Source organism: Vombatus ursinus, unplaced genomic scaffold (assembly GCF_900497805.2).
Source record: "Vombatus ursinus unplaced genomic scaffold, bare-nosed wombat genome assembly UNPS02000582.1, whole genome shotgun sequence".
NCBI classification, from domain to species: Eukaryota; Metazoa; Chordata; class Mammalia; order Diprotodontia; family Vombatidae; genus Vombatus; species Vombatus ursinus.
This window is the reverse complement of record NW_020940360.1, coordinates 14,100,684-14,122,447: the sequence shown is the minus strand read 5'-3', so window position 1 is coordinate 14,122,447 and position 21,764 is coordinate 14,100,684. Positions and strand designations below refer to the sequence as shown.

At 34.4% G+C, this 21,764-nt stretch overlaps 1 protein-coding gene across 4 annotated transcripts in view; it reads left to right on the top strand.

Moving 5' to 3' along the window:
- Window positions 1–21,764, top strand: part of MAP3K7 (mitogen-activated protein kinase kinase kinase 7) — an 80,990-nt gene that overhangs the window by 3,375 nt on the left and 55,851 nt on the right. The window lies entirely within an intron of this gene.

Genomic DNA, 21,764 nt, shown 5'->3' with positions numbered 1-21,764 from the left:
ATGCATGGAGTTTTGAATTGGATTTTGAAGAAAATAAGGAAAGTGATGAAGAAGAATATGAAGGTCATTGCAAGTGCAGATAAAGGTAGAAATTGAGCAGGCCTAGTCAAAGACAGCAGGTAGATGAATTTAGCTAGAACAGAAGCAGGTATCATAGTGCAGTAGAGAGAAGTAAGGTCATTTCTGAGACAGGGCCAAGTGTTGGAGAACCTTTAATAATTTCAAATTTCTGAGATGGGTTTTGGTGCTTTCTGTATTGAAACCAAGGTGTGATAGTTCAGTATTGAGTGAATGTTTAAATAGATGCATGTCTGCCTTATATATTCTTAAAGGATTTTAGTTTCTGAACTACAATGACCTTCTTTAAAATGGTTTCAATTTATAACACAGCTGTAGAATGTGGATCCCAAAGACAGCAAGTCAAAGTTACAGTATACAAATTCTGGTATTGTTACATCTGTATTATTTTAATGTTTCAATAAAAAGAAGATAGAATAAATAGTACATTTCCTTTTAGAGTGGTGAGTAGAAAGAGAAATTACAGACTAAAATAACTTGATTTTTTTTAAATTTTGTTATATGTTTTGCAGTTTATTATGAATATGGTCAACTGTAAACAAAATTAAGTTTATAGCTCAGAGAGGCATTAAATTGGTAACTGTTAATTTCATGTGGGGTTATAGGTAGTCTTGGACTTCGACAGTAACATTAATTTGATTCTCTTAAGAAATTATGAAATGGTTATGAAAAGATAACGCCCCCTCAAAAAAAGGGGTGTTAACATAATATCCATATAGCCTAAAGAGATTACATAGATTTGTCTCTGTGGTAAGTAAAATACTACATATAATAATATATGGATAGGGGTCTTATGTACAATAATGAAATATATAATAAGAGATTTCTACTGAAAAATTCAAAGATTTGTACAATCAAAGCTTCACATTTGTAATATCCAGGCTGTCTTGTCAGCAGATGGCAGTTCCACTCTGCCATATGTTTATTAATAGATTTTGAAGTTCTGAAATAGATGGAGGCCCCTAGTCTTGAAATAATAAGTGTAAGATCTTTGCTCTTGGTTCTTGTCCTAGATTTCTAGCCATAGAGATAGATAATCAAATGGCCAACAGGCCCATTCATGTACTATACAAAACTGGACTAAACAAAACTAAAAGCTCTAGTCACTAACTGCCAATTGTGTATTACTTTTCTGTAATTAAGTGCTTAACAAGCAATGACAAATTTCAGACCATAGTCTTTGAAATTTCTACTTAAAAATAAGATGATGTATTTAAAGAACAATTTATCTGACTTGGAATGTTTTTTACACTAGAGAAAGTAAATGTACTTCAGATTTTACATTGTGTGCCTTTCAGTTCATGCTAGTATCTACACAGAACTATGTACCTTCTGGCTATCTGTAATACTTACTTTTGTAGGGTTGTTGGGTTTTTGCTTGTTTGTTTGTTTTTGCATGTATAATTAAAATGATTTAAGAAATTAATTTATGTATCTCAAAGAAGAGGGGATCCTTTGGGGGAACGTAACTACATGTTTACAGATTTTTATAGAAGAGATGGTTACTGAATACTAAACTGAATACTCAAACTAAGTATTTGAAGGTTGGAGGGAGGAAACATATTAACTATAGTAATCTTTTATTAATTTTTTAAGTTTGTATTAAAGAAAAACAGACTTTCCAGATGCTTGTTAAAAGTAGTGTGTGTCAAATGTACTCAGTTCTTTTATTTGTTAGAATGAAATTCAAAATTCCTTTTTTGACACAAACTTATACTTGTGCTGGAAAATAATCATTTACCCCTTGGCACAATTTTTTATATTTTCCTCCATTGTCAGTAAAGTCTCAGTTTGACATTTTAAGGCATTCTGTTCTATCAGACTACCACATTAGAAATAAAAACTATTTGATTTTAATATTTGGCTGGATCACTTACAGGGTTAATACAGATTGTCCACGATATCTTTTGTAAGTCCTTTGGGAAGATGGCACCCAGAGTCTAAAAATGTTAATTCCTGCTGTAATCTTCTCCCTCTGCCCCCTTTTCTATCTGAAATACTTTCCTAGAAGCACTAAATCATTTTAAAATTTCTTCTAGCACCAATCCAACATGTAGATTGCATATGTCATACATCTGTGTTGCTATTTGAATTAGTTCTAGTCCTGACTCTTAACACTTAATAATTTTGTGACCTTGGATTCACATCACTTAACGTCTGTGAGCCTCAGTTTCATTATTTATAAAAGGGAGAATAAGAGTACTTGCATTGCTACTTTGTTTGTGAAGAAAGTTATCTATGCCAGTGTTTTTCAGCTGATGACAAAACAAATCAAACTAGTGATAACAAATTTGTTTTTCTTCAGCTCTTTTCCACTTCCCCGACAAAATCCCACTTAAGAGCCATCCACTAAGACTGCCTTGTATCCAGCCATACCTCCTACCCTAACTGTAATAGATATATCCATAGATGCTCTTTCTCCACCCACGTTTTCCTCACTATAATTATTTTTAACTCCACTGTTCATGGTAGAAATTGGCAAAGTAAAGAAATACAGTTTGGTAAGGAATGCAGATTCAATCCAGCCATATGTCATTGTTTTCATATTGTTTAACTTTTTAAAGACTTCAGAATTGTATTTTGAGATTAATGGATGGTTTAAAAATTTTGTGTAAATCATAATGTATTTTGTTTATGTAAATAAATGATATAATATTGAAATTCAGTACTAGTTAACGATTTGCTGTTTCTTGCACATTCTAATGTGTATTTTTAATTAGTGATCTTTAAGTTTTTTTATAATTAAAAATCATTTTTCAGTCTTGCCTGACTTTTTGTAACCCAGCTAGTAAGTGTATGAAGTTGGATTTGAACTCAGGTGTTACTGACTCCAGGACCAACACTTTATCCATTATGTCACCTATCCCCTTTGAAATGATAAAGAATCACAAATGTTCCTTTCCTTATAAACTTTACACACACACACGCACACACACTCTCTCTCTGTCTTTCTCTCTCTAGATTGTAGACTTTAAACAAAGGTAAAAAAAATTTTTCTTTATTGTAGTCTATTAGTTTGTGATTTTAAGTATAAACAGATAAAGTAACTGTAATAAGATATTTCTGATCTTTTAAATTAGAATTCCTTTGTAAAAATAGCTTTTTGATTAGAATTTTTTGTTTCATATTTCTGGAGATAAAGTTTATCCCACTGAGAGCTTACGGTTTACCTTTTGTCATAAGATTTCAATGTGGTAGATAAACCTTACCTGAATTTAGCAGAAAAGTGAAGGGAATTATTTGTTTATCCAGCTGATTAATAATAGAACAAAATGTAAGACTTATAAGATATGAATTGTATTTTATCCCCTAACCACCAAAATGTGATTCCTTATATTTTTTTCAGAATTTCTTTTAATCACCTTGAAGGATCCAAACTAGGACTTTGGAAGTACCCTATTTAGAGACAAACTTGGAACAAAAAAACAAGGAGATTACTAGCTTTTACCCAACTCTAGTTTTATCTTTCTACTTAAGATGAAGGAGCTGTAGAGAATTCTGTCATTTAGGGAAAGGCAAGTAACTTGGGAAGAAGAGTAGAACTTTTTCTCATCTCCTGCTAAACTGGAGACAACCTCAACCAAGTTGCCAAATAATTTTTAGGAAAGAAGAATTTAACTTGTTTTCCTAGAATTATTATCCTAGCACAAAATCTGAGTTGGAAAGAACCTTAGAGACCATCTAGACCAACCTGTGCCCACAGAGATCTTCTATGCAGCATCCCTGACAAATGGTCATCTATAGTCATTATCTCTGTTAACATCTGCCCATTGCTCCTAGTTCTGGCTTCTGGGGCCAAGCAGACCAAGTCCCTCTTCTGCATGACAGTCTTTCAGATACTTGAAAACTACTGCCATGTCCCTGTCTTCTACAGGATGAACATCCCTATTTCTTTCAGTTGATTCTCATACTTTGTAATACCTGTGCCTTTACCATCCTGATGGATGCCTTCTCAATGTACTATTTTATCAGTGTCCTCTTTAAAATTTGATACCCAGAATTTCATGCAGTGTGGTCTGACCAAGACCAAATATGGCTATACTATCACCTTCCCTATTGCAGACACTTTGCCTTTTTTAGTAAAGTTAAATAACATGTCATTTACTAGTTGTGAGGCCAACCATGTCATACTCAACTGAGCTTGCAGACTTATAAAAGCCCCAAGTTTTCTTTTTAAAAAACAATTTTTATTGATGCTTTTTGTTTTCATATCACTGTTATATCTAGATATATAACTCTCCTCCCTTGAAATTGAATACTCCTCTCTTAACAAAGAAAAGTGGTTCAGCAAAAACAATTGATATATGTGATAACACATACAGCATTCTGTTCTCATAATCTCCAATTTTTTTGCCCAAAACTCCAGATCTGAGCAAGGACTGTTTTTCTTATTTCTTTGTAATTCAGCACTTATCATTGTGTCTGGCACAAACTAAGTGCTTAATAGGGCAGCTAGATGGCAAGGTAGATAAAGTATTTGACCTGGAATCAGGAAAATTTGAATTCACATCTTGCCTCCAACATTTACTACTGGTGTGATCCTGGGCAAGTCACTTAACCTGACTGCCTCAGTTTTCTCCTCTGTAAAATGGATAGCACCAGCCTTATAGGGTTACTGTTAGAATAAAATGAGTTATTTATAAAGTGCTTTGCAAGTTATATGCATATATATGTGTGTATGTATGTATATATATAAGTGTGTATATATGCAAACATGAACTGTATTAATATATGTTTGATTGATCTAACTATGTACTCAAAACTAGCTAAGGAAACTGTGCCAGACCATTTACTTATGCTTTTGGAGAGGCAGATTGGAATAGTGAAAAGAATGACATTTGGAATTAGGAGATTGAATTAAACACTTTGCAAGCTTTATATAAATATAATTTGTTGATTTCTCCAGGACTGTAAGCTCCTTGTGGACCTGGACTTTACATCTCTTTCTGTACCTAGCACAGTATGCACAAAGAAGCTACTTAAAAATTTTTTTGAGTCAGTCGGGATTAAGTGACTTGTCCAGGGTCACACAGCTAGTAAGTGTCTGAGGCTGGATTTGAACTCAAGTCCTGTTGATTACAGGACTGGTGCTCTATCTACTTCATCACCTAGCTGCCCTGCTACTTAAAAATTTGCTGAATTTCAGTGATAAGGAATCAGCTACTTCCTGAGGTACAATAGTGAAATCAGTATTTTAGTAATGAGTTGACAATCAATTGTGACTATTTAACTTAGGTAGCTTATTAATAGAACAACTTCAGGAACAAGATAAAATCTGACAGTCTGTTGAAATAAGCAGAAATAGAAGAATGGTGTGAGTGTGGAGCGCTTTTATGTGAAAGTTTTTTTGTGAAAATCAAGTTGCTGGGAAATAAAAAGCTAAGTATATACCAAAGAACACTTCATTAGAGATACAGTACAAAAACAAGAATTTCAACAACATTTATTTATCATATACTCTTATTAGGCACTGTGCTAGGCATGTAGTGTACAAAAACAAAATGAAAAACAGCCCCTGCCCTTAAGTAGCTTATATCCTACTGGGTATAACAGCTTGACCAAGAACTAATGTGCAAGTGAACATCTGTAATATCAAATAGCAGCAGAAGGAGCTAGTATCCCTGAATTTATCAGAACACTAATAAATTAAATCATCAGCAAAAGAAAATGGGGTTCTCTGAGAATCCTACCATATATACAACAAGAGCTGCCATTTTCTCATGAGATTACCAGTTTTGGACTCTCCCATAGTAGCCTGTCTTACAATAATCTAAAAATGAGTATTTGCATATACACAAATGTTTGCAGGTATGTATCTGCATGTGTATATGAAGAATGAAGCATCTTGTTTAATAAATTCTCACTTAGTTAATAAAATTTTGAAAATCAGAATTCTTTATCCATTGTTGCTTTGTAATTACTTTTGAATTAGAGTGAAGGAGAGGAAGAAGATTGCTCATTTCACAAAGTTTCTGATAAATTCAACAAAGAAATACATACATATATGTACAGAGAAGGGGAGAAGCATGTGCATGGCACTATGCTGGGTACTGAAGAAGATAGCTTCAAGAATCATCAATGGGTTGTAGATTTAAATCTGGAAAGGACTTTTCAAGGCCATCTGATCCAGTCTTCTTAATCCATCAGGAAGCATAAAACTACCAGATCCTGCACATGGCAATGGAGATACAAAGACAAAAATGAAACATTTGTTGCATTAAGGAGATTGTATTCTATTGGGGAAGACAGTGTATACATATTTAAGTATAATCAAGATAATATGGAGGAAGGTATAGGGGAGAAGTAAAATTGTCTTGCTCAAAGTCATAGAGGTAAGAGATAAAAGGAAGATTCAGGCTTTGAACCCAGGTCTTCTGACTTCAAATTTAATGCTCTTTCCATGACACTACATGACCTCCCTTAGTGGCAGATCTTAGTAACCAAAGTTAGAAATTTTAACTCATTTGCATTAACCAATGAGTAGTCTTAGAAAATTTCCTTGACATTATTTTTTGTCAAAATTTATTTATGTCTTTATTTCAGACTTTTCATTGTGGATATGTTTATTCATTTGTGGATATAAATACTTATTGGGGGATAAAAAAAAGCTAGGGCTTTTTCTTGTCTCCCAAATTTTCCTGTTCTGATCAGCACTTTGGTGGCATTTAATTGCTTTTTCAAATAGTTTTTATGGTTTTCAAGTAGTCTTTATGATTTTACCACCCTCAAAAAATAGAAGTTGTATATAAAATACAGCCACTGAAGGCTGAATTAAGGTTAATTGCCTTAATTTATTTTCTTTTGTGCATGTGACTTAAATTTTCAGAAATTCATAAAATCTGCCTTTTTGGCATACAGACACACACAAAAAAATCAGTAGGACTTAAATGAATAAGGCAGATAAACTATTCTCTAAGGGAACTATTATTGTAATTGCTTACACTAATAATTTAAAATCCCAAAATAGGTGAAAGATCAAAATGACCAAAGAACTAATTATGTCAATCATAGTCAAATATATTTCCTTTGTTTGACAAAGTATTTTAAGTCCCATTAATCAGTGCGTTTTTGATGGACTCTTACTAGTACTACCAGTTCCTAACTATAGTGAGAGGGGGACATAATCACTCCTGATTTTATTAGAGTACCTACCCACTTCAAAACCACACACACAAATCCTGCAATCAAAATAAGTAGTATAATATATATGAATTAGTTGATGTGACCAGTGCCTCCAGCATCCCAAATAGTAACCCCTCCATGCCCTAACAGAAAGTTTTGATAAATTGTTGCAAAAAAAGATTCAGCCTTTTAATGATAAGCCTCTATGAATTTATCTAGACTTGTCTTCAGAAGGTGTACTCAAAGCCCTTCCAACTTAGTAGAATCTACCAGAACTTGCATTATCTCTGGCATAGCCTGTGGGAATCCAGGCTCACTGCTATACCATGATCAGGTGTGGAAGTAGAATATATATGATATTTTTTGTTGCTGTTGTTATTTACAAAGATTATCTCAGTGATTTAGTGTAGACTCAGGTTGAAAAAAGTTTATTGTATGTTTAATATATTTATTGTTCTAAATATGTTACATGTATGTAATATGCTTTATTCCTTTCAATATCCTTCCCTTTCTTTAATTACTAAAAAGATTAAAATTCTCTATTTAATGTCAGTCTGATTTGTTCTTCAGCAAATATTTTGTGAGATAGATACAAAAGAAAGATCAACAGAAAAGAATTAGACAGTTAACTGGCATTGTTTGACATCCACTTTGCTTCCAGTTTAAAGGTGCTACTGTAAATATTTTTGTATGTATGTATGTATTAGAGTTATTACTTACAGCTACTTTGTAGCCACCACCATTTGAGGAAGAAGCATAGCAAAGAAGGTAATCTCTTCCCTTGAGGAATGTTCAGTTTTCTTAGGGGAACCAGATGTGCCACCTAACCTAAGTAGGGAATAAAAGCAAGTGTGTGATAATATGGTCCATAAGATACGAATTTGTAGAAATAAGAGTGTGACGGATATAACAGTGAGGATAGTCAGGGAAGGCCTCTTACAAAAAGTAAGGCTCTCTCTTGCCCATAGATCCTAAGCAGCATGATCCAGCAGAGAAGGACATTTCATAGGGGAGATCAGTATGAGAAACAGCAAGATGACTAGAGTAAAAGGCTCTTGGAAGACAGAGAGGAAACAGTCTATCTGGGAAACAGCTAGAGATTAGGTAGAGGAATGTTGCTGGGGGAGGAGTAGAGGGTTGGTTAGTTGATGAAGGCCTTTGAATGTTTGGTTGAAGAATTTAGATTTGATCCAATAGACAGGAGCCACTGTATGTTCTTGAAAGAGGGAGTGATGTCATTCACCAGTTTATGAAAGATGATCCTAGAGTTATATGCTAAATGAACTGAAGGGAGGAAAATGGAGAAAGGAAGACCAGCACAAGGCTCTTATTTCTTACATGATATTTTATTTTAGGTCCAGTTAGAAATATAATTGTTATTTTGGATTTTAACTACATGACTTTTAAATTTTGTGTTATTGATCAAAATTTGAGCTCTGTCAGCTGACACATGTTTCTTAAGTGGCATAACAGGTTAAACTCAAGATTACAAAAGTATCCTCATTATATAGATTTTTTTTAAGCATTTAAAGACAAAATCTTATCTATCAAAATTCAGGTTATTTTTTTTTCCTTATCAAATTGAAAACCATTCTTCTAGCAAAATGTTTGACTTTAAGATCCCAAAACTGGAATTTTCTCTAGTGATAAACTCCTCAACTCCTCTGTGTAGTCTGGTACACAGGACAGAAGTCTTAATACCTTTAAACTTTGTGACTTTACTGTGAGCAGCTCAGAAAATCCCTTCATGTTTGGGATAAAATAAGATCAACCTTTTTACTTACATACTTTAATAGCTCCATGATTTCATCTGTATTGGCCACTATATTGCTGTGACTTATCAGTGATTTCCCTTTCCTCCACATCTTAGACCATGCCCCTATAACAAAGAAGTACAGTTAAGCAAAATAAATCAATTTGTAGTCCATATCCGACAATGTATGTTTTGTTCTTCACTTATAGTCCATACTACTCTGCTGAGAGGAAGGAGGCAGGCTTCTCTGAAGTCGCATAATTGGCCACTGCATTGATCAGTGTGCTGATGTCTGTCAATGTTATTTTCCTTCACGATATTATGTTTGCTCTGTAAATTGTTCTAGTTCTGCTTGTTTTGCATTTTTTTCATCATAAGCCACCATTTGTTTAGTCATTCTCTAATTGATTGGCATCCACTTTGCTTCCAGTTTAAAGGTGCTACTGTAAATATTTTTGTTTTGTATGTATGTAACTTTTCCCTTAATATTTAGTCTCCTCACTAGGTCAAAGAGTATAAAAAGTTGAGTAACTCCTCTAATATAATTCCTAATTGTTTTCCAAAAGAGTTGGACCAGTTTATAAATCCGTCAACTGCGCTTTAGTGTAACTTTCTTCCCACAGACCCTCTAACATTTGCCATTTTCATATCTGATAGTTGTGAGGTAAAATTTCAGTTGTCTTCGTTTACCTTTTTATTCTTAGTGACTTGAAGCATTTTTTCATATTGTTGAGTTTTCATTTCTCTTTTTCAAAACTGATTTCATATCCTTTGCTATTGGAGAGAGGCTCTTGTTCTATTTTAATAGCTGTTTATTAAAGCAATACATCATTAAAACCTAATACTTTCTTTCACAAACCTAAGTTATATACAAGATAGAGTAAAATTTGAAGAACTATAAATACCTGGGGGACAAATTCATTTCCTTGTTGACCTTAAAATATTTTCAGATATTGCTTGACTGACTTTCTTTTGTATTTAGGAAAACTTTTTATACTCTTGGTGTTTCCTATTCAGAGCTTTATTATCTACTTTTAACTCTCAGTTTACATTTTGGGAGGGGGGGAAATCTAATTGCCTTCTGACCCATCTTTTTTTTATCTGAGATTATTCTGCTCTACTACTGCCTGTCGTAAGTCTCTTTCTGTACTGTATGAAATGACTTGGCAACATCAGAACCTCCAATATGCCATCTTATGATTAAAGAGAAGGAAAGGGGGGAGGGGAACCATATTCAGATTGATTCACTGTAATTATCTCTTTCAGTCAGGGAGAACTTATTTGCCTTCTATACCACTCTTGTTTCTCCCTCTTTATCAAATAGTTTTCAGTTAATGCAGCTAGCTGATTTCCAGGTTTCTCTTCCAGTTTCTATTGCCTAGCTTTTTGCCATACAAATTACTTGTTTATAATTATGAATAGCTGTTATCCATGTACATACAAAACATTTGTACACTGTGTATAATTCTAAGTATTATCTGGATATTTTTAAATCACTGTTTAAATTTACCTGCTGTTTTCTCTAGAGTTTTCTCTCTATACTATTCTCTCTCTACTATATTAATCTTTGGGGTTAAGCATCACATCTTCTGAAGCACATATGCTTGTAAAGGTGTGGAATGTATATCATCAATATATATTTTTATGATAACATTTAATTTTTTTTTTAAAAGCTGGCGATCTAGAAATCCTTTATACAGATATTCTTACTTTTACCAGAATGAAGACAGCTTGATTGTGACATTCCTCCCATATTTTTCCAAAGTAGCAATTGGATGGGTAGCTTTTAAAGATTAAAATAGCTACAGAAACATCCGGGAAATTAGTCTGTTTTAGAAACATTTTACCTGATGCTGCCTAAATAGGCCAAAAAATTTTCAATTCAAGAATAAATGCAGTTCTCCTAAGTCATGAAGCTCTTTTCCCTGTGCATTTGTTTCTAATCATATCACATAGGTATTGGAGACTTTTTCACAGAACCATAGAATTTCATGTTTTGGAGGGACCCCAGTGCCAACTACTGCTATATGTATCCAAAGAACAGTCTCCACTGTGACACACAGAAAACTATTCATCATTTGCTTGATGATCTCCAATGACACAGGATCCACTACTTCCCAAGGCAGTCTCTTCTGTTTTTTGAGTAGTTTATATTGTTAAGAAATTTTTCCTTATATCAGGCCTAAATTTGCCTCTGTTTTACTTCAACCCATTGCTCCTACTTCTGCCCTTTGGGGCCAGATAGAACAAATAATAACCCCTCTTCAGCAGTGAGGTGGCACGTCATAGAGCACTGGGCTCTGTCCCAAAAAACTGAGTTCATATCTGGTCTCATATATTTACTACCTGTGTAATCCTGAAAAAAAGTCACTTAATTTCTGTTTGCATCAGTTTTCTCAACTGTAAAAATGGGGGAAATAATAGCACCAATTTCACAGAGGAGTTGTGAAGATTGAATGAGATAATATTTTTTAAGTGCCTAGCATAGCACCTAGTATAGTAGGTTCTTACTAAGCGCTTGTTTTCCTTCCATACTTCCTTCCAAATAATTGCTACAACCGTTAAACAGTATAGAACCAAGCACAGATCTCTGTGGCTCTATGCTGGAGAGATTTCCTGCCAAGTTGTCATCATTAGTGTATTTGAGTCTGGCCATTCACCCATATCTGAATCCATCTAATTGAACTAACATCTAACCTACATTCTTTTCTCTTTTTCCCCAGGAGTGACTTTGTAAATGGTAAGCTATATCTATAGCATTTCCCTGATCTACCATGGTAGATCATGGCCCATTCTTGATGAAACTGTAATGGTTATTTGTGATGTTTCCTTCTTTGGATGTTCATATTGACTAATCATTTCTTTAATAATACTTTCTATTATTTTCCCAATGATAGAAGTCAAGGTCATTGGCTTATAGTTTACGAATTCCATTTTCTTTATTATTTGAAAATCAAGGTATCTGCTCTTTTCCAGTCCTTGCAGTACCTCTCTCATTCTCCACAACCTTTAATTATCATATGCAGCAGTTTAGCAGTCATATATAACAGTTCTTTCAGTACCCAGTTCATAAATGCCAGATTCTTTTACTTCATCACAGGTTGCTAAGTGCCCCCTTACTGTCTCTTCACTTTTCTTGAGGATCAATTCCTGGTTGGTCATCTTTGTTTCGTCTTTCCAGTGCAAAGGGCATTCTCCTTGTCAGATAGAACAGATGTGTAACCATTGTTTGTATCTTTTTTTCCCCAAACTGAAAATAAATATAGGGTCATACATCTAAGGGACTTTAGAGGTTATCCTGGCCAACCCCCTCATTTTGCAAAGGAGGAAATTGAGGACTAGGAAGGTTGTGTGACTTACTTGAGGTCTCACAAGTAAGCAGCACAGCTGGGGTTTAAATTTGAATTCTGGGACTCAGGCATTCTTTCCAAAGCATGAGCTCATTCCTCAAAAATCATTGGTTTTCTTTGAGGAAAGATTCCTCATATGGTTTTATTGTTATACCTATCATAATTGGATACGTCTAGGAATTCCATAGTAGACTAATACTTAGCTTGGTGGGCATTTGCTTTCTTCACAAGAGAAACTAAAAATGTTTATATTATACAGATAGTTTGTACCACCCCAGTGCTTCTCTAGCTCCCCTTTATATGTTTCCTTGTATTTTTATTCCCAGCCCTCAACATAATATATAGTGTGTAGTAGCATTAAAAAAAATTTTTTTTATTCATTCTTCTGAACTTCCTCTTTATCATTCATACTTCCACTACCCATTCTCATAAAGTTCATAGCTCTAGATATGGAAAGAAACTTTAGAGACTTTCTAGTCCAGCCTCTTTATTTTATATATTGGGGAAATTGAGGCCTAGAATGGGTAAATGACTTGTCCAAAGTCACACAAAAGGTAAGGGACAGATACACCCAAATCTTCTGACTCCAAATCCAGAATTCTTTACCATCACATGGTGATGTATAGATTCTCATTTATTCTAATCAGAATTGTTGATTAATTTATTTTGTGTATCAGACATTGTTGTTAAGTCATTCAATCGTGTCTAACTCTTTGTGACCCTTTGAACCATAGCATGCCAGTACTTGTGCATGGGGTTTTCTTGGCAAGGATACTGGAGTGGTTTGCCATTTCTTTCTCCAGTGGGTTAAGGCAGACAGGTTAAGTGACTTACCCAGGGTCACACAGCTAGTATCTGAGGCTGCATTAGAATTCAAGTCTACCTGACTTGAAGCCCAGTGCTCTATCCACTGAGCCACTTAGCTGCCTTGCATCAGACATTAATCACCTTCAAAGTGAACCTTACAAGAAATGAAAGCTTTCTATAGTCATGAAAAAATGCTCTAAATCACTATTGATTAGAGAAATGCAAATCAAAACAACTCTGAGGTACCACAGCACACCTATCAGATTGGCTAACATGACAAAACAGGAAAATGATAAATGTTAGAGAGGATGTGGGAAAATTAGAACACTAATTCAACTAATGCAACACTAATGTTGGTAGAGTTTTGAACTGATGCAGCTATTCTGGAGAGCAATTTGGAACTACACCCAAAGGGCGTGTGTATACCCTTTGATCCAACAATACCACTTCTAGGTCTGTATCTCAATAAAAACAAGAAAAGGACCCATATGTACAAAAATATTTATAGCAGCTCTTTTTGTGGTGGCACAGAATTGGAAATTGAGGGGATATCCATCAATTGGGGAATGGTTGAACAAGTTGTGGCATATGAATGTAATGGAATACTGTCATTTTATAAGAAATGATGAGCAAGCAGACTTCAGAAAAACCTGTAAAGACTTATATCAACTGATGCTGAGTGAAATGAACAGAACCAGGAGAACATTGTACACAGTAACAGCCACATTGTTCAATGACTGACTTTGATAGACTTAGCTCTTCTCAGCAATGTAAGGATCTAAGCCAACTGCAAAAGACACAGAAAATGCTTATCCACATCCAAAGAAAGAACTTTGGAGTCTGAATGCAAATGGAAGCATACTTTTTGCTCTCCTTTATTTTGTTATTTTGTTTTGTCTCTTCTTTCTCGTGATTCTTCCCATTTAGTTCCAGTTCTTCTTTACAACATGACTAATGTGAAAATATGTTTAATATGAATGTGTAAGTAGAGCCTATATCAGATTGTACGCGGTCTTTTGGAGGGGGGAGGAGAGGGAGAAAATTTAAAACTCAAAATCTTATGGAAGTGAATGTTAAAAACAAAAAATAAATTAATTATTTTTTTTAAATTTTTTAAAAAGCTAAAATGAACCTTACTATCTAGTAGTGTAGATTAAACAATATGGCAGCCATAATGCTTAACATGATATGATATAACATATTTATCTAGTAGTGTAGATTAAACAATATGATAGCCATAATGCTTAACGTGATATAACATAACATAACACATATGCATACATTGGTGAGTTATTATCAAAGGTTTCTATGCCAGTCTAAGTGGTTAAGATATCAGGGAAGGCTCTCTGGAGGAGGTAACATTTGAAGCCCAATTCAAATGTTACCTTCTCCAGAGAACCTTCCTTGATACTTAACCACTTAGATATTTGCCTTTGTATGAGTCTTATCATTCCTTGTTAATTATAATCTTCTTGAGTGCCAAGATGGTGTCTTAATTATTTTGTAGCTAGAGTGCTTAATAAGTATGGGAAATATCAAATATAGGCAGATAGCTTATCTCATCCATTTTATTTGGATTTTTAATAGTTTTTATTATCATTAGATCAAATTTTCTGACATCTCTGAATTCTGAGGATATACCCTATTTGAACTCTATAACTTCTTCCTATAAAGGGATTCATTCAGAAGAGATTTTTAACCTTTATTGTATCATAGACACCTTGGAAGCCTTCAGATGTCTGGTGAAGCCTATGGACCCCTTCCTAGAATAATATTTTAAATTCATAAAATAAAACACATCATATTACAAAGAAAACCATTTTTATTGAGACACAGCAAAATATTTTTTTTAAGTTCACAGACGCCAGCTTAAGAATATCTGACTTATAAAGGAAAGAAATTAGATAGAAACACTTCAAGGTTTTATATTATCCTTCAACATAAAACTCTAAAATGTATACATCTGTAAGAATTTTTTGTCTGCCTATCCCCTAGGTACATACATCTACTACAGTAATTAAAGACTAATTTGTTTACTTCCAGCAAAACTTTTGATTCTTTATAAAGCAAATTCCTAGCCTTTAATGACAAAGTAGACTCAGCTTTCAGTTGTGCTATTATAGGAAAGTATTATCCAGGAGGATCAGGAATTGTTTGCTTGATTGTGGAGTGCCTTTTGTGTGTTTGAGTTCATTTTAAAAACAAGTTCCTAATTTTTAAATTAAGCAATTTCATTACTCCCCTATTTCTGTTAAAGGTACCACTATCTTTCTAGTCCCCCAGATTGAAAATCTCAGAATCATCTTTAACATCTTTCTCTCCCCCACTCTCTTTTTACAGTAATCATGTCCTAAAAATTTTGCCTTTAAAATATCTCATTGAAATGCAAATTAAAGCAACTCTGTGGTATTACCTCACATCTATCAGATTGGCTAATATGAGAAAAAAGAAAATGATGAATGTTGGAGGGGATGTGGAAAAACTGGGACACTAATGCACTGTTGGTGGAATTGTGAATTGATCCAACCATTCTGGAGAGCAATTTGGAACTATGCCCAAAGGGCTATGAAACTGTGCATACCCTTTAACCCAGAAATACCACTTCTAGGTCTGTATCCCAAAGAGATCAAAAAAAGCAAAGAGGGGAAAGGACCTCTTTTTTTCTTTACAAATAGGCCTCTTTGTACAAATAAATCTATTTGTACAAAAATATTTATAGTAGCTCTTTTTGTGGTAGCTAAGAATTAGAAATCAAAGGGATGCCCATCAACTGGAGAATGGCTAAACAAGATGTGGTATATGATTGTGATGGAATATTATTGTGCTATAAGAAATGACAAGCAGAATGATTTCAGAAAAACTTGGAAAGACTTACACGAACTGAACAGAACCAGGGGAACGTTGTACACAGTGACAGCAATATTGTATGAAGAACTGTGAATGATTTATCTTTTCTCAGAAATATAATGATCTATGACAATCCCATAGGACTAATCATGAAACATCTTTCTCCAGAGAAAGAGCTGATATTGTTTGAATATAGACTGAAGCATGCCATTTTTCATTTCTTTTATTCGAGTCTTCTTGTACAAAATGACTAATGTGGTAATGTTTTATATCTGATTGCTTACTATCCCAGGGAGGGAGGGAGGGAAGGATAGAATTTGGAACTCAAAACTTTAAAAAAAAATGTTAAAATTATTTTAGCATGTAGTTGGGAAAAAATAAAGTATATTTTAAAAAATAAAGTATCTCATATTTATCTCCTTCCTTTTCATACATACTGCCAATACTGGAGTCATGGTGTCCATGACTAAGGAGGTGATTGCCCGTTTATGCTCTGTATTGGTCATACCACATCTGGTGCTTTGAATTTAGCTCTAGCAAACTCATTTTAAGATGAACCTTGACAAACTGAAGAACATCTTGAGGAGGGCATCCATTTAGCCTATTAACAAAAAACATGATAGCTATCTTCCAGTCTTTGAAGGGCTATATAGGAAAAGGGAATTAAATTTGTTCTTAGCCCCTGATGGAAGAATTAGGAGCAAAGGATAGAATTGGGCAGAGGCTGATTTACAATTGATTTAAATAAGAACTTTCTAACAAAACTGCCTTCTTTCTTTGGAGGACATAGGCAAAGCCTGGATGACTATCTGTCTGTTTTGATATAGAGCAAGGGTTTTTAACTGGAGTCTCCAGAGTTTTCAGAGTTGGTGTCCATGAAATTAGATGATAAAAATACATTTATTTCTGCTAACCTTTTACTGAAATTTAGCATTTCCTTCAATCATGTATTTAAAAAAAGATCATTCTGAGAAGAATTCACTAGGTTTCACTGCAGAGAAGTACATGACACAGAAAAGGTTAAGAACCCTTGTTATAGAGAAATCCTCTTCAGATATGGTCTGGACCCCTTCCAATTCAGATTTTGTGATAACATTTATTCAAAGTCTTATCACCTCATGCTTAGACTATAGTAATAGCCTCTTATGCTCCCTCTTTCAATCCATCCTTACAACCTACTATATTAAACTTTCTAAAACTCCATTATTATTATGTCATTCCTTTGTTCAAAACCTTCAGTGACACCCCATGAGGCTGTGAAGTAGCACAACGGATATAATGCTGGACTTGAAGTCAGGAAGACCCAAGTTCAAATGTGGCCTCATAAACTTACTAGCTGTGTGACCTTGGGCAAGTCATTTAATTTCTGTTTGCCTCATTTTCTTAGTCTTTTAAATGGTAATAAGGATAGGATCTCCCTCCTAGGGTTGTTGTGAGGATCAAATGAAATAATATTGTAAAGCATTTAGCCCAGTGCCTGGCACACAATAGGTTTTATATAAAGGCAAGGTATTGTTGCCTAGAGGAAAAAGCACAAACTCCTTAGTCTGGCATTCAGTATCCTATTTTGTAGCTTCTCCCTACTTCTCCAGCCTTTTCTCCCCATACTCCCATATTGAAACCCTCTACTCCAGCCAAACTTGTCTGTCTACTTGTTCTCTTCTGAACAAGGTTTTTATGCAGTCCTTCCTCTTCCCAGACTATCCTTTAGATTGTTCTCAAAATTCTGTCCTTTCTAGGAAGCCTAACCCAACCTACTTTGATCTCATTTTCCCTTTAACAAATAGCATTTATTGTTAATTATTGTTAATGATATTAAAATTAATTATATGTTATATTATTATATATAATTATATAAAAATTAATAAAATTAATTATATTAAAATTAATTACTAACATTTGAATTAGTGCTTTTGCTTTCTCAGAAGTGTCCTATGAGGTATCATTATCCAGATTTTTCAAGTAAACACTGAAGCTCAGAGAATTTTAATGACTAGTCCAAATTCATATAGCTAAATTTCAAAGCTTAGTGAGGGCCCTCACTACTGTGCCAAAACCAACCCCTTTTGTCATTTATTGTCTTATACTGTTAGTTAATTTTTTGTGCATTTATATCTTTTCTCCCAAATTAGACTAGAATTTAAGCTTCTTAAAAGAAAAGACTGTGCCTAATACAGGTAATCCCTGATTTTAATGAAATAGGATGAAAATTGTATTAATGGTTTCTCATTAGTTTTGCATCAGAAACTTTCATTTGTTTGTCCACTAGATGGCACATGAGCATTAATAAGGAGGATTGATAACTAAGAATACTTTTCTGCTGTGTAGTATTTACTAGACAGTGGTGAATATCTCTGAGTGATCAGATTAAGGCAATCAGAAACGAAGTATAGGTGTTTCTAGCCCATGTTAAATGAACAGATTGATAAAGTACACACTGATAAGTAAAAAATACACTTTGTTTCTTTGTCCCTGTATAGGCCAACTTGCACTTAGTGGTAGCAATAAATGTCAAGTGGTTGATGTTTTACATGAACTGATAATAAATGTCAGGTAAATCAAGGCTGTCTTTGGAGTCAAGAAGCCCTGGGATCAAATCTTCAAGCATTAAGACATGTTACTTAACTTCTTTGTGTCTTGAACAACTCTAAGATTATAAATCATGGATGACTTACCAGTCTGTCTCCTGGAAGGGAGTTCCCACATCACAGGTTTGGACCCAAAACAACCAGAAATTAAGAAGTATACTACCAGAAAAGATGCATTACTGTAAGATATATATCAATAAATTCTTTTTTTTAAATGATACCAGAAGTTCCAGAAAGCATAATATGCATGTAGGAGTCTTTTGGGAAAGGGAAAGGAGATACCCTAATCCGTGGTCTGGAAGTAAAAAAAAAAAGAGAGATTTGGGGGATGATTTGAAGAGAGAAGACCTGCCAGGAAGGTTCAGAGATCTGAAGGAAGCCAGTGATGGTGGGGCATGCAGTCTCTTATCCTCTCCCCTGAGCAATTTTAGAAATAAGTCTCTGGTAGCCATGGCAACCTAGTCCAGCTCAGCTTACCCCTCCCAGGAGAAATGGAAAACCTAAAGGAGACCCTTCTGACTTTATTCCACATGTACCCATGACTTTTTTTTTCCCTTTTTTTTTCTTAAATAACATGCTTTGGTCTGTATTCAACCAATATCAATTCTTTCTCTTGAGGCAGATAGTATGCTTCCTCATTAGTCTTTTGGGATTGTCTTGGATCGTTGTATTTCTTAGAATAGCTAAGTCACAGTTCTTTATTGAACAGTATTACTGTTGCTGTGTACAACATTCTCCTGGTTCTGTTCACTTCACTATGCATCAGTTCATATAAGGCTTTCCAGGTCTTTCTGAAATCATCTTGCTTGTCATTTCTTATAGCACAATTCCACTGCAATCATATACTACAGCTTATTTAGTCATTCCCTAATTGATGGACATCCCTTCAATTTCCAATTCTTAGCCACCACAGAAAGAGCTATTATAAATATTTTTGTACAAATAGATTCTTTTCCCTTTTTTTTTTTGGATGCCCATGACCATTTATGGGACTGAATTGGGTTAATTTCAGAGCCACCCATAGTGATTTCAGTGGTTTTCCTTAATACACCCTCTCCTCAAAAGTCATGTCTTCCTTAACTGAAACAAAGTCTTTCATTCTCTGATTTACCTTGGATAGTTCACATTAACCGAACTATAGTGCAGTCTTTCAACAAACATAAAAATCCAACACTAGTTCATTTACCAGTTTTATGAGGAAACCAGGATTAGAGAGCAGAAGGCTGCCTGTGTAACTTGGGGAATGGAAAAGGAGAGAAAACACAGATAGGACACAAGAATACCAAAAGACTAATGAACTCTCATATTTTCACAGACTCAGTTCTGCCTGTTATCAGTTTAGCAAACACTTATGGAGTTACTGTTCATTGCAAAGTATATGTATATATAGAAATGACTGTACACATTGAAAAGTGATCAGGAACACTACCATCAAATCATGCCAATACAATTTTGTATTGTTTATAAGGTGATTTTTGTTTGTTTGTTTGTTTTAGTAAGCCAACTTTATTATAAAGGAGAGATTTTTGTCATTTTGATTCTTTTTCATTGTCTTGCAGAAAGATCATTCTCAGAGGATCAGTCCACTTAGCACGTTAGAAGGCCTTTTCCTAGGTCTTTTTATGGTTTGTGGTTACCAATGGAATATTTTGGCTGTCTATCTATTATCCTTCTCTCACCATATGACTGTCCCACCTCCTTTTCTGATCATAAAACTTTCTTGATGTTTTCCTTTATGCTTTTTCATCATTAGAAATATGATATAGTCTATTTGTGCCTATTATGCTTTTTCCAGTGGTGTTTGGGTCAGCTTCAACTTTGACTCTTCAGAGGCTATCGTGTTCCAAGATTTGAAACTTTTACACATTGTTGGAAGAACATTTGTGGGTCTTTGTACCAGGAAGCCGGTTAGAGTTGTTAAAAGCACTGTCCAGTTTCCCAAATGAAATCCAGTATACTTTCTTTCTCCTTTTCAGTCCTTGGACCAACCCATTGTGTGTCTCCCCCAAGTATATGTACTTATATACTAACTCAGTTGACTTATGTTATATAGTCTGAACAAGATGCATATTTCATCCAGTTAGTTTTTCCTCTGTGGATTGTTAAGCCAAAGCCTTGAGTAATCATGAGACTCATTGAGGAGGCCCAGTAATGTTTTAGGGTATGATTTAGCCAGCACTAAATCTACAAATAAGAACTGGCCATCTATAAGGAGTTTCTCTTCCATTAGATCTTTTGCAAGTATCTTCCGTGACACTGGCTGATACCTTTAGTGAACCTGTACAAACCTTTTTTACGTGCCTCCATTGATGTTAATAATCAGAGGGTCTTTGAGCAAGAATTATCTCTGGAGTTACATTTATTGTCTATGATCTTAACATGTTCATGGAAGACTCCTTGTTGAAACAGAGCTTTTATAATGTGCTTTTTTTAAAAATACCTAATCAAGTGCTTTTTTGTCATCAGCAAACAATAAACATTCTTTTGATATCTTCCTCTTTTTGAGATACCTTTTAAAACGATACCTCTTTGCTTTCAAAATTGGGTTACTGTCAGCAGGAAGTCCCAGTTGGAACTTATTGTAGAAGACATTATAACTATTTTCAAATGTTTGAAGAGCTGTCATATGGAAGGAGCAGTAAAGTTGTTTTCTTGTTCCAGAAGGCAAGGCCTAGTGTCTGTGTATAGTAATTACAGGGAAGCAGATTTCAATTCATTATATGGCAAAATTTTGTAGCACTTAAGAATACTGTCCCCAGTGAAATGCCCTACTCCAAAAGTAGGCAAAGTCCCTTTTACTAGAAATGTCCAAACGTAGACTGATCAACTGTGAGAGATATTATGGAAGAGATTTTTTTCATCAGGTGGAAGATTGAGCTACATAACCACTCACATCCTTTCCATTCTAATAATTTGGATATTTTATTCAAAGAACTTAATTTTTAAAAATTTCGTATTTTTAAACATCTAATATTTTTCTTAATATTTATTGTATTTACCAACACAATTTTCTCTTTCATTTTTTCTTCCCCTTTATAAATGATTTCTCAATCTTGTCCAAGCTAGTTCCTCCCACCATTTTCTCATTCTTATTCTGTAAGTGACCTCACAGCATGTTTGTTCTAACTGTAAGCTTCTTGAAGACAGGGACAGGGACTACATTACATTTTCATTTCATTCTTTGCCTATTCATCTTTTTTTTTAAGTTGGTTCCTATGC